Below are 12,085 nucleotides of genomic sequence, written 5' to 3'. Positions count from 1 at the left end.
AAACTAAAAAGTCGTACAATAAATTAGGGTTTTTTTAGACACCACACTCTTATATATATATATATATATATATATAAACACACATATGAATATTTTAGTAATTTACGTAATTTATTAACGGGTACGGATACCCGCGGGCACGGGTATCATCAAATCTGTGTCCGCGTCCATAAAGTAACGAGTAGTTATATACCCGTTTAATATACCCGCGGGTACCTGTTTAGCTACCCGCCCAGTGCCCATGACGGATTTTATCCGCGGATACCCGCGAGCACGGATTTTTTTGCCACCCCTAAATCGGTTCTATAAGGAGAGCATATGCTCGATGGATTATTATTTTTGTATTGTTAAATGTTAATTGTTATGTTAGTATTTTTTTTCATTCTCAATACGAAGCCTTGACCTTAATTCTTTAACTAATTTAATTCCTTAACTCAACCAAGTGAGCTACTCATCCCTCCGTATAAGCCCCGTGGAAGAATCATAGTCGTATGATCAATGTTTGATTAATGACGAAGACGGTCTCCAAGTTATAGCCATCATCCTCAACATGAGAAGGTCGTTCTTGGCAATTGCTACTGATCAGGATTGTCATGCGATTGGCTGAAAGACTCGAAAAGAAGGGAGAGAAAAAAAACAACTTTGGATTCCAAAAATTAAAACTAAATTTAATCTCAATTTATTAAAAGTTGTATTTTTTTTCTTAAGTGAAACTGAATTAGGGCATGTTTCAAATTGTGCTTTTAAGAAAAATACAACTTTTGATCTCAATTTGAATTTTCATCTATAAATTGGATATTTTGTGCGAACTTTTGTGGTAACCTATCCAATGTAGCTTGTCCTCCTTTTGAATATGTACAAGAACTTTGGAAATACAAGCAGTTAACCCTCCACAAACAGCCAAATAACTACATGAAGTGTCAGCTTTCATAACACGACAGAATAAATATTTGAACAGCTAATAGATCGGTGGCTATGATTGTCAAAAACTGCAGATATTTATCGAGGGATTTGAGGTTTGAATCCGATTCTATGTATATTACATGAAGGTGAGAAAAAACACAAGAATGAGGAGAATTGTATTGGCTTTTTAAAAAAAAAAATTAAGTGTTTCACGAGAGTCTGAGTTGAGTTCAGAGTCTGAGTGTAGCGGTTAAAAACAAACACAAAGATAGGAAGAGAGAGATGCAAAACAATTATACTGGTTCCTCCTACAATTCAAGAGTAGTCCAATCCCCTTGCACTTCCAAGAGATTTTCTCTATAATCACGACTGATTACAAATTCTCAATGGCACAACAAAGAGACTTCCAATGCTCAAGCACACAAGCAAGAGACTTCTGATAGTTTACAAATAAAATATTTGTTCTTACACTTGATATACAATGAGAGGTGTAAACAATTACAAATTGAAATATATTAACATGCAATTGTTCTTTAATATTTTGTTATCATCAAAACTTCAGTGGAATTGTACAAAACAAATTTTGGTCCAACATTACAATGTCTATGTCAACTGAAATATGTTCACAAACGCTACTACATCCATTTTTTTATTCTTTAAAACTAAAAATTATTTTATTAATCTAAATGATGCAGTAGGGACGAAAAACTACTGCAAATTTCACTACTGCAAATTTTGATATATTTTTCGTCCCTACAATGTCCCTATAAATAAGTTTTACTTAAAATGTGTGAAAAATCGTTTCCAATTAACTTATGTGAAAAGTCATTTCTGCAGTAGTGAATTAAGGGTTAGATAAGTTTTTTGTCCCTATAAATATATCAAAATTTGATTTTAGTCTGTAAAAAATAAAATGAGATGTTTTCATCCTCACAAATTTTTTTGTTTTATATTTGGTCCCTAATGGATATAATTTTGACATGTTTTTGACATTTTTTTAACATAATATGAATATATGAAGGTTAAACATAATAAATGAACATAATATGGATACAATTTGAACATAAAAGTGTTATAATCTTGACATTCACAATAACATAAAGTGGTCATTAAGGACGAAAAACAAAATAAATTTTTTTGTGAGGATGAAACTATTTAGTTTAATTTTTTAGGGATTAAAATCAAAGTTCACTATTTTATAAGGACGAAAAACTTATTTAACCCTATAATTAAATATATTTATTATTTTAAGTAAAATTTCATTTAGATTATTTTACTAATATATATTTATACCTATATATAAACGGGATACATAGCTTTAGTTGGATTTTCTTATCCTTTTATAATATTATTAAAATTATTAATTAAAATATATTTGAATTCCATTAAAATATGAATTACTCCACTACAATAAGAACAATATTGAACACATAAAAAAGAACTTATTTTAACCTTTGAGTTTGAGGGTGGCCGTTAAGAATAGTCATTGATAGGAAAATAAAATAAAATTAGTTAACTAGAGTCTACACTTGGTGTGTTTATCTTGTGAGAAATATGGCCATAAGTCTGATGCATTGTGGATGTCAAAGCTTTATTCATGAAAGAGAAACATGGTATTGAAGGTGTGATGAACCATCAGATGGTGCATAGGGTTAAGATTATACCAACCAGCGGGAATCAAGTGAGTATGGAAAAACTATCTAGCATGTAGACCAAGAGAAGAATGAAGTGAAGAGCAGTAACACTCATTAGTCATTACAGCCATTTGATGTTTGTGAAGCATAAATCATGGCGTAGGGCGTATCACTTCAAAACTTAATTGAAGATGAAGTGAATCTCCAATCTCCATAGATATATTCTTCACCAAATGAAGATTACGCAAAAACATCAAGATATTTCTATTGCTTGATCATGGGTTTCTTCTTCCCCTATTGAAGTTAAGACATCATTGGTGCCTGTCTCCACTAAATTTGATAGAGGATGAGTCATTGTTCTTGATCCCATGTAAGAGGAGCTTGCTATGAAAGGCGATGATGGGAATGTCAATATCGTTGATTTTCAGTGTAGTTATAGTTGGCTCCATTGCTCTCTGTCTCAAAATAACTATCTCTTTAGCATTTTTTTTATTTGTCGTAAAATAATTATCACTTTAGAATATCAATACAGCATTTATTATTTCTTCAATTGTACCCTTATTTATTGAATTTCATCCAATTTAAATACTCCACTATCTACAATTAATATGAGTATTTTAGTAAATTGTATTAATTTTACCATTAAAATCAACACAATTAATAATTTCCTTAAAAATTATGCACAAACCTTAAATGATTATTATTTTGAGACGGAGGGAGTATCCATTATCATCAGCTCTACTCAACATAGTAATACATTTTCTGACAGACACATTGTTGATCCTTGGAGCGATGCAGCGATACAAAAGGACAGTATTCGAGAATATAGAATAAAATCCTTATGTAATACGATGAGTTTTGTTTTTTATTGTTATTGACTTATTTCTTCTATTAGATTAGGTTTATTTTCCTGTTTTTTTGTTTTTCATTTTCATAGATAAATTGCTACCTTAAAAATTAAAAATTTATTATTTAGGTGGAAACATTTTGTCAAAAAAAAAAAAAAAGGTACAAACATCTGATCGAACTAAGGTAGGAATGGCAATGGGTACCCTATGGGTAGGGTACTACAATGCCCTTCCACATACCTGCATTTGTAAAAAAAATACTCGTACCTGTGCTCGTACCCTTGCAGGCAACAACTTTAGTGCCTTCCACATACCCTATGGGTACCTAAGTGCCCATACCCACACTCATTACCCGCACTTTAACTATGATAAGACAATAAAAACATCACAATTGATATAAAACTATGGTCCAATTTTTTTTAAATTAACTCATAAAATAGTTCGAGTTGTAGTATTTAGTCAAATAAAAAACATCCAAAATATCCCTACAAAATTGTACACCTGCAGGATGGAGTTGTTGTTGTATTAAGTAGTTTTTTGGTTTAGGTTTAGGTTTAGGCTTAAATAGCTAAATAAATTAATTAATTATACACAAAAAATAAATAAATTATTTATGATATTATATAAATATGTATATGCGGGGTTGTGGGGCTGTGCAGTATAGTACCCTTACCCGTACCCATACCCATTTAAATTTGTGGGTATTACCCGGACCCGTGCCCAGATCCATGAAAGTTGAGTTTTACCTTATCCATTGTGGGTATTTTTTGCGGGTATTCATCGAACCTGGGTCCAATTGTCATCCCTAAACTAAGGCATCCACATAAAACGTCGTAAGAGTCAACCACTAATATTGACATGGACAAAAATCACACTAAAGTCTAAAGGGACACTAATGATCTTGTCTTTCTGCTTTAATCGATAAAAATCATAGAAGTTATAAAATTACCTGATTATTTGATTAGTAAGGAATATGATAAGATGGCCAAAAATTATATATAAAAAAAGGTTAATACATTTTAAATATGGAAGTTAAAAAAAAATTGAAGAAAAAAGTATATATAAACAAAAACTTGATTAAATAAAAATGTTATTTTATTAAATAAAAAAATTGTATATAAAAAAGTTCATATGAAAGGTAAAATTGAAAAGAAAAATGTCATACCAAAATTTTGTATCTCATTTATATATAAAATATATAAGCACAGATATATAGTTTTTCTTTCAAAATAATATATATTTTGTTTGTGTATTTGACCAAGGTAAGTTACTTATATATACTCCTTAGTAACAGATATAAACGTTGCATTTTATATTAATATATTCAACGCCTTCAGGAAATCATTAAGGTCGTTTTACTAAATATACAATTTACCAACGGTCTAAATTTTTTGTATATAGGTTTAAATTTACCCACAAAACAATCCAACGAGTTTGTCCTTATCGTTGCTCAAATATATGGGTCTACCCTTGTCAACCATCACAATATAAACAAGCCACTCTCACAGTTTTTTCCAGCTTCAAGCTTAAGAGAGAGAGAGAAAAAGATCGAAAGAGTAGCAGAAAATCTTCCTCAAAGAAAAAAAAGGTAAGAGAAAGGGTAAAAATAAAATTATACCAAAAGCTTTCAATTGTTCTCTTTCATTTTATAGATATACTATAAGTAATATATTTTTAATATACAAGCTAAATAGATTAGCATATGCATGTAGCTCTAATGATTAATCTACGCAAAAAGGTGATAACTTTAGAGCTAATATTGACTTTTTTTGCTTAATTAGTTAGTGAATTTCAACGATGGCCAATGGATCAAGTGATGATGAGAAGAAGGATGCTCCACCAACTGAAATGATGAATGATCCAAAAGAACAAGGAAAAATCGAAGAAGATGTGGTCAAGAGCCCGAAGCTGACCGTTGTTATCCCAAAATTTGAGATGGAAGAGGATGATGAACCTCAAGAGTTCAAAACCCCAACCGGTCCGAAGTATAGGATACCTCCACCATTGGTGTGTCCACCTGCTCCAAATAGGAAGCGCAAGTTCATGCCGGAGACACCACATATGGTGTTCTTTCAAACACCATTGTCTGTGTTGTACGGGAAGTTTGCTAGGGCAAACAAGAAGCACAAAAGCGATTGAAATTAGGTTATTATATCAAAGTCTATTAAGCATATTTTAGGGGTTCATTCATTTGGCTCGGTTACATTTTTAGTGGATCTTTGTGATTGAGGTTGTATTCAACTTCCATATATGAGGGAGATCATATAAATCATGAAAAAATAAAATAAATTGAGGCGAATAATTTGTAGTTCAATGCAATCCATCTTATATTTGGTTTTTATTGTTAATTTACATTATACCGTATATGAATTTTGATTTCACCGTCTATTCATTTTATCTTAATTCAGGGATTGAAGAAGATTGGAGATCAAGTTCAAATTTTAAATAAAAAAATAAAAGAAGCTTATATATTGATTTAAAAAATCATTACATCTATGTTGGAATTTCTTGGTTACAACATCTATGTTGGAATACTCCTTGTATTCTTTATAAATTTTTATTTTCTGTTTCATTCCATAAATTTTTATTTTTATTTTTATGTTGGAATACTCCTTGTATTCTCTACAAATTTTTATTTTCACATAATTAATGTGAAAAGCAACCATTCCAATGGTCGCAAAGGATACTTATTAAACAAATTTCAAGTTAGTTTGTTTGTTCATTATCGATCCCTCGAGTTTTTTTTTTATATATAAGCATGTGAATTTATCGAGTTTAATTAGAGTGTGCTTGGATTCAATTTTGGTCTTCTCAAAAAAAAAAAAATAGTGTATAGCTTTAGTATTCAAGAAGTTTTTATGTTTCTTTTGATGCTACACGGATTCCTGGAGGAAATGGTGGTGGTTTTATTTGTTTTTTGTGTAAAGGCGAGTGGTTTTGTTACATAAGCATCTTTTGCCTTTGCAAAACAAAACAATAAAAGAGGGCTTATTTTCTGCTTGTCTGAGAGTAATTTGATTGATATTGAAGGAGGGAAACTTTGGGGGATTGTGGCTCTAAGAAATATTCAAAATAAATTAATCACCCTCTTAAAATTTGAGTGTTGTAAATATTCAAAACAAGTTAATCAAGCTGAATATAATCTTCAGAAAATTCGGCATCCGATTCAATAAACGACTACTTCTTTTGTAGTAACATACTAACATTTTTCTTTTTCCTTCAAAAAAAACATTTTCCTTTTCATTGTCTTTGCTTTATTTCTTTTTCTTGTATTTTTTAACGCATCTAGATTCCCATAATTACAATGTTAAATAATGAACCTTTTAATATTTCATAGTTTTTTTTCCCTTCAAAGAAAAAATCTTTCATAGTTTTTTCATAGTAAAAAAATCTTTTTCCTAGTAATTAATATTATTTTGATAACCAATTAGGACCAAATCTTGAAATAGGATTTTTTTTTTTTAAAAAAAAAAAGGAAAGTAGATATATAGATTTCATGTACGTAGCCCAAATTCCATCAAAATACATACATATAAAAACTTATCTATTTATTTTTTTTGACAAAAAAAACTTATCTATTTTATTTTTAAAAATTGAGGGAGGAGAAATGTTTATTGACGGAAAGACTTGTCTATTTTATTTTTTAAAAATTAAGGTGCCTCTGAATTTCATTGTAGTCCTAAAATAATGCAATCATGATTCCTAACACAATATGCATGCTTTCTCTGGGTATTAGGCTATAATCGTTTTGTGCTTAAAAAATATCCGTTGTTATTAACGTTATTTTTATTTTATTTTATCGGTCAAAAGAACGTAGGTAGAACTGCAATTGAGTAAAAATAGTAAAATAATTTCGAATAAAGATGATATTATATTGATTTAAAAATATGTGGAAATTATATAATCGATTAGTTCTTCAAATATGCATAAAAAATTAATGATTTAAATGTATTTTTTTTTTTGTTGAGGAAATGTGTATATATTTATAATTTATAATCTTATGACTTTATTTTTAAAAAAAAAATGTAGGTCAACTAAGAGTATTAATATGCACTGAAATGTTTGATAGACATCCAACTATGTTGGCACCCCTAAAAAACAAAAATCAATTGCAAGCATACTCATAATATAATATTTACAAAAAACAGAAAATATCATCATGTAGTTGTAGTTGTTATTTGCCCTTTTTCATATGATCTTTTTTCTCATATTCCATAAAATATAAACTTCTTGATCACAAACACTACATGTGGCCTTAGCTTCCAAAGTTTTTCGAATGACCTAAATATCATCATGCACTATTTTGCTTAGAATAGGATGAGAACTTTGAATTTGTCCATCAGGAGTCTCTACAACAATGACTTAATCCCCTTCCAACGTTAACCTAAACTCATGATCGTTTTGAGGTAGAGAATCTGGCATATCCTCAACCACGGTTTCAGTAGGCTTCTAGGTAGTGAAATTTAATCCTTAACACAACTTGTATATTGTTTGTCTCATAATCTCTCAAACTAGCAATCATCTAATTACTACCACCATCTTTTAAACAAACAAGAACTTGAACGGTTCATTAACTAAGTCTACGTAAATCAATAACTAAAAATATTTTAATATATCTGGCGAAAGCTACTTATCGTTAGTCTTGACTCTTGAACACGGTTTATGGATTTTGAAGTAGGGCATTAAGAATCTTGTAGTGGTAATTATAGAGCCAATCACAACAATCTTGAAAAATCTTACTACTACGCATCGATCAAAAGTGTTGTTGGAATAGTTGATTGAGTACATTAGGGCATGGGAATTTGTCAGCTTTCATAGAAAACATCGCATCTTTAAACTCTTGAATACTAAAGGGAGTTATAAGTTGTTCACTCTCTACCTCTAATATAGAAGGTTCAATATCATTAAAAAAACAGGCTCTCTAACACTTGCCTTCCACTGAAACAACTATTGAAAATAATCATGAGCAAGAGTAGTCAAATTATCACTACTAGTAAACCATATACCAGTAGCATCTTTCAGGAACATGATACGTATGATTGACTTCTTTCCAGAAATGGATGAGACTTTCACTTATATATTGTAACACCTTAAACACCCATATGTAATAATCATGCAACTAATTCAATTAAATCAAAAAAGTTTAAGATGTCACAACTTCAGTTTCTCAAAACATGCATAATTTCAGTTTCATAAAACTCGCAGCGGAAAATCACCATACATAAATATCTCATCAACATGTAATAATCCTCAAATATATGAATAATAAAATCTCAACACCATATCTCAAGTCTCAAATACATAACAACAGTCTCAACCAAAATAAATCCAACAAGGATAAATGATGGAAACATAAATGCCCGACACCCTAATCAGAGCCTAACTAGACTCGAGCAAAAGGTAAGAGGTAGCTCCACGCTAATATTCAAGCAACTCCCAAGCAATAAGAAAATCAGTCATGCACGTCGTCTACCCATTCATACAAATAGATAACATTCCACTTAATAAAATATAATCAATAAAGTAGCGTTCTAGAATTCCAAGTAAAATCATGCATATACATATTTATCACCCCAAGAATACTAGCTTCGATTAAATTAATCATAACAACCAAGCATATTTCATTCATTGATCATAATCAAAGTTCACCTTTATAACAACATTATCACAAGCACACTTTTATCACCAAACATACATATTCGAGTTCCCAACTTCAAATAAACACATTGTTCACCAATCACATATATGCAATCATGAAACTTTCACACATATCATGCATGGAATGTCCTAGACTTGACTCTATATGCATGTGGTACCATTTTCACCGCTTCGGATGCTAAAACATTCTATCTCCACTTTGGATACTAAATATCTGTTAATTCACCACTTTGGATACTAAATATATGTTAACTCACCACTTTGGATACTAAATATCCGTTAATTTATATGAATATGAACATATGACTCATCAATGCATACGTTCATACAAGACATCACCTTTATAAACATCACCATTTCAGATACTAAAATATCTTATCACCATTATGTATACCTGCATTTCACCATCATATTGTACACATACATTCATCACCAAATCATCATCAATCATCGCAACAAAGAAGCAATAACACTTCATCATCAGCACAACTTGCATAATAGACGGACAATACATCCATAAAACACCAATAACATGTGATACACCTCATCAACCTTAGATTATTCTCATTTCATCATATTATCATGAATACAAAATCATTTGCAAGTTATTCGATCATAAACCCTCATTTTGGCAAAGTTCGTCTATTTCGTTAAAATTGCCTATTTCCGATTTTACTCAACAAAACTATGATTACATGTTCATACGCATCATCATAACATCCCGAAATATCATTTAACATCTAGGGTAATCAATCATATCATATTTGTTTCATAAAGTTCATTCATTTCTCAAAAAATCTCAAAGTTCGTCTCTTTTTCTTCATTTTTCAAAGTCAATTCATTTTCAAAACAAAGCTATGTTAGATCACTCATAGAAGTTCAATTACACTTCATTTGATTAGGTTTAGGTGTTTGGGATCCATTGGTATACTTAAAAGTACCTTAAAATACGAAAAATCGGAGTTTCCCGACACAGGGAAGTTGGCACGGTCGTGCCAACAGGGCGCACGGTTGTGCCACCCAATTTCTTGAAAACACACACGGCCATGCTACAGGGGCACACGGTCGTGCCACCTTGATAGGTGAAAAATCCTGATTTTTCCTTCGCACGTTTTCGCACATAAAAATCCGTTTTTGAAACGTTTTCAACCCCGTTTTCACTAAACTCATCCCAAACACTCAGTCCATTGATACACACTCAAAAGCATAGTTTCCTAACTCAAAACAACTTAATTCAACTCACCCCAAAATGACTTATTTTACAAAAGTGCTTAAAATGACTTTTTACTCAAAAACCTGATTTTCTCCCAAACGATCGCACAACTAAAACGTTTTGATTCAAAACAGAAATTTTAATCAATCTAACACAACTAAACAACTTCATTAATCCCTTCAAATTCATCAAAATCAAATTCCTCCCCTTTTGACCCATTTTCACAAAAATCTCCAAAACAAAACAACTTAACCAAACTTCACATTTAACATCATCAAATTCATGAATTCTCATCACTAACATGTACCCAACAACATTCATAGCACATACTTCATGAATTCATCATAATCAACAACAACATCATCATTTTCACCATTTAAGCTAAAACCTCAAAGTAATCACTTCTACATATATCAACAATGAAAACCAAGATGTAGGTGACGTTGCATCGAACAAGGTTACCAAATCTCTTGTGTTCTTCTTTATCGCACTTTACATTATATATATATGTCCGTTGATTATTGTGCTATGTTGTCGTACACATTGTCCAGTACATCGTGTAGAACATCAATCCTACGAGAACTAGAATTTCAAAAAAGATAAACATGATTTGTTACAATAAATCACAATTACCTATACGTATAATTTTAATTGAAATCTAAATTTAATGAAACATTATTTATAATTTACACATGTTAGCACAATAAAAAGAGCATATAAACGACACGAAGTGCCCATCAACCACTAGTCCCTCTCTATATGTGTGTGTATGTGTGTGTTTTTGAGGAAACCTTATAGTCAGAAGATAAATAAAGGAAAAATTGCATTTGAATATGGATAATAAATTTGGTTATTGAATATATGCTAGATTTAATTTTATTTTAAGGAAATTCTAAATTTTAGGGAATTTTAAAAATAAAGGAGAAATGGCATTTGAATATAGATAATAAATTGTTGAGTACATATGCGAATTTTATAAAAAAAAAAAATATAAAAAGTTATCAATTACAATAGAATATTACAATAGCAGTGGGTGAATTTATGTCATGCTCTATTGATGAATTATGTTGTGGAAAGTATTGTTTGATGCTAAGGTTGGTCAAGTTATGTATACATTTTCACATTTTCTATAAATTATTGTTTCCTATTTTCTTTTTATTTAATAAATTTGTAATTTTAAAAATAAAATATCATTTTTCCCCCCTTCTTCAAGCCAAGTCACATGTCATCCAAAATATGACAATATCAAGGATGAGAAGATGCAAAAAAAAAAAAAAAAAAAAGTGAAAAAGTACCATCGTATGGTGCTCCAATCCAATTCTTTGAAAAATTGAATTTCTAGAAGCAACAATATTGATCGTACGATCTTGATTGTAGAACACAATGCAAGATCTTAAAAACAAATTAAAATATGATTCTCTGATTTCAAAATTTTAACCGTTAGATCTTAATCAATCAATTTTGTTTATTGTAGATCTGATGGCTGGATTTTGATGCTCCACCCTTTGGAAATATGGACTAGTCAAAAATCTAGATAGTTCTGTATCCATCACATGGCTCACCATGTGTGAATTAAAAAAAACAAATAATACTCTAAACTTCAAATCTAGATCGTCTAATTTTAATCTAACAATCATATTTTGTCCGGCTCTATCTTACTTTGTGTGCTTGCATAAATTCTTGCATACAGAAGATCGAGTCCTTATTGGCCCACCACTATCTTATATGACTGGCCTCGAGAACCGTTGTCACTATATATACTCTTTCTTTGCCGATTTCCAATACTGATTTCACTGAAAGTTTTCCTCTCTCTCGCTCTCTCTATATCT

Source organism: Medicago sativa, chromosome 2, assembly GCF_051527215.1.
Source record: "Medicago sativa cultivar Bolivia chromosome 2, Bolivia_mono, whole genome shotgun sequence".
NCBI lineage: Eukaryota > Viridiplantae > Streptophyta > Magnoliopsida > Fabales > Fabaceae > Medicago > Medicago sativa.
The sequence above is the reverse complement of the archived record's forward strand: the minus strand, read 5'-3'. Positions refer to the sequence as shown.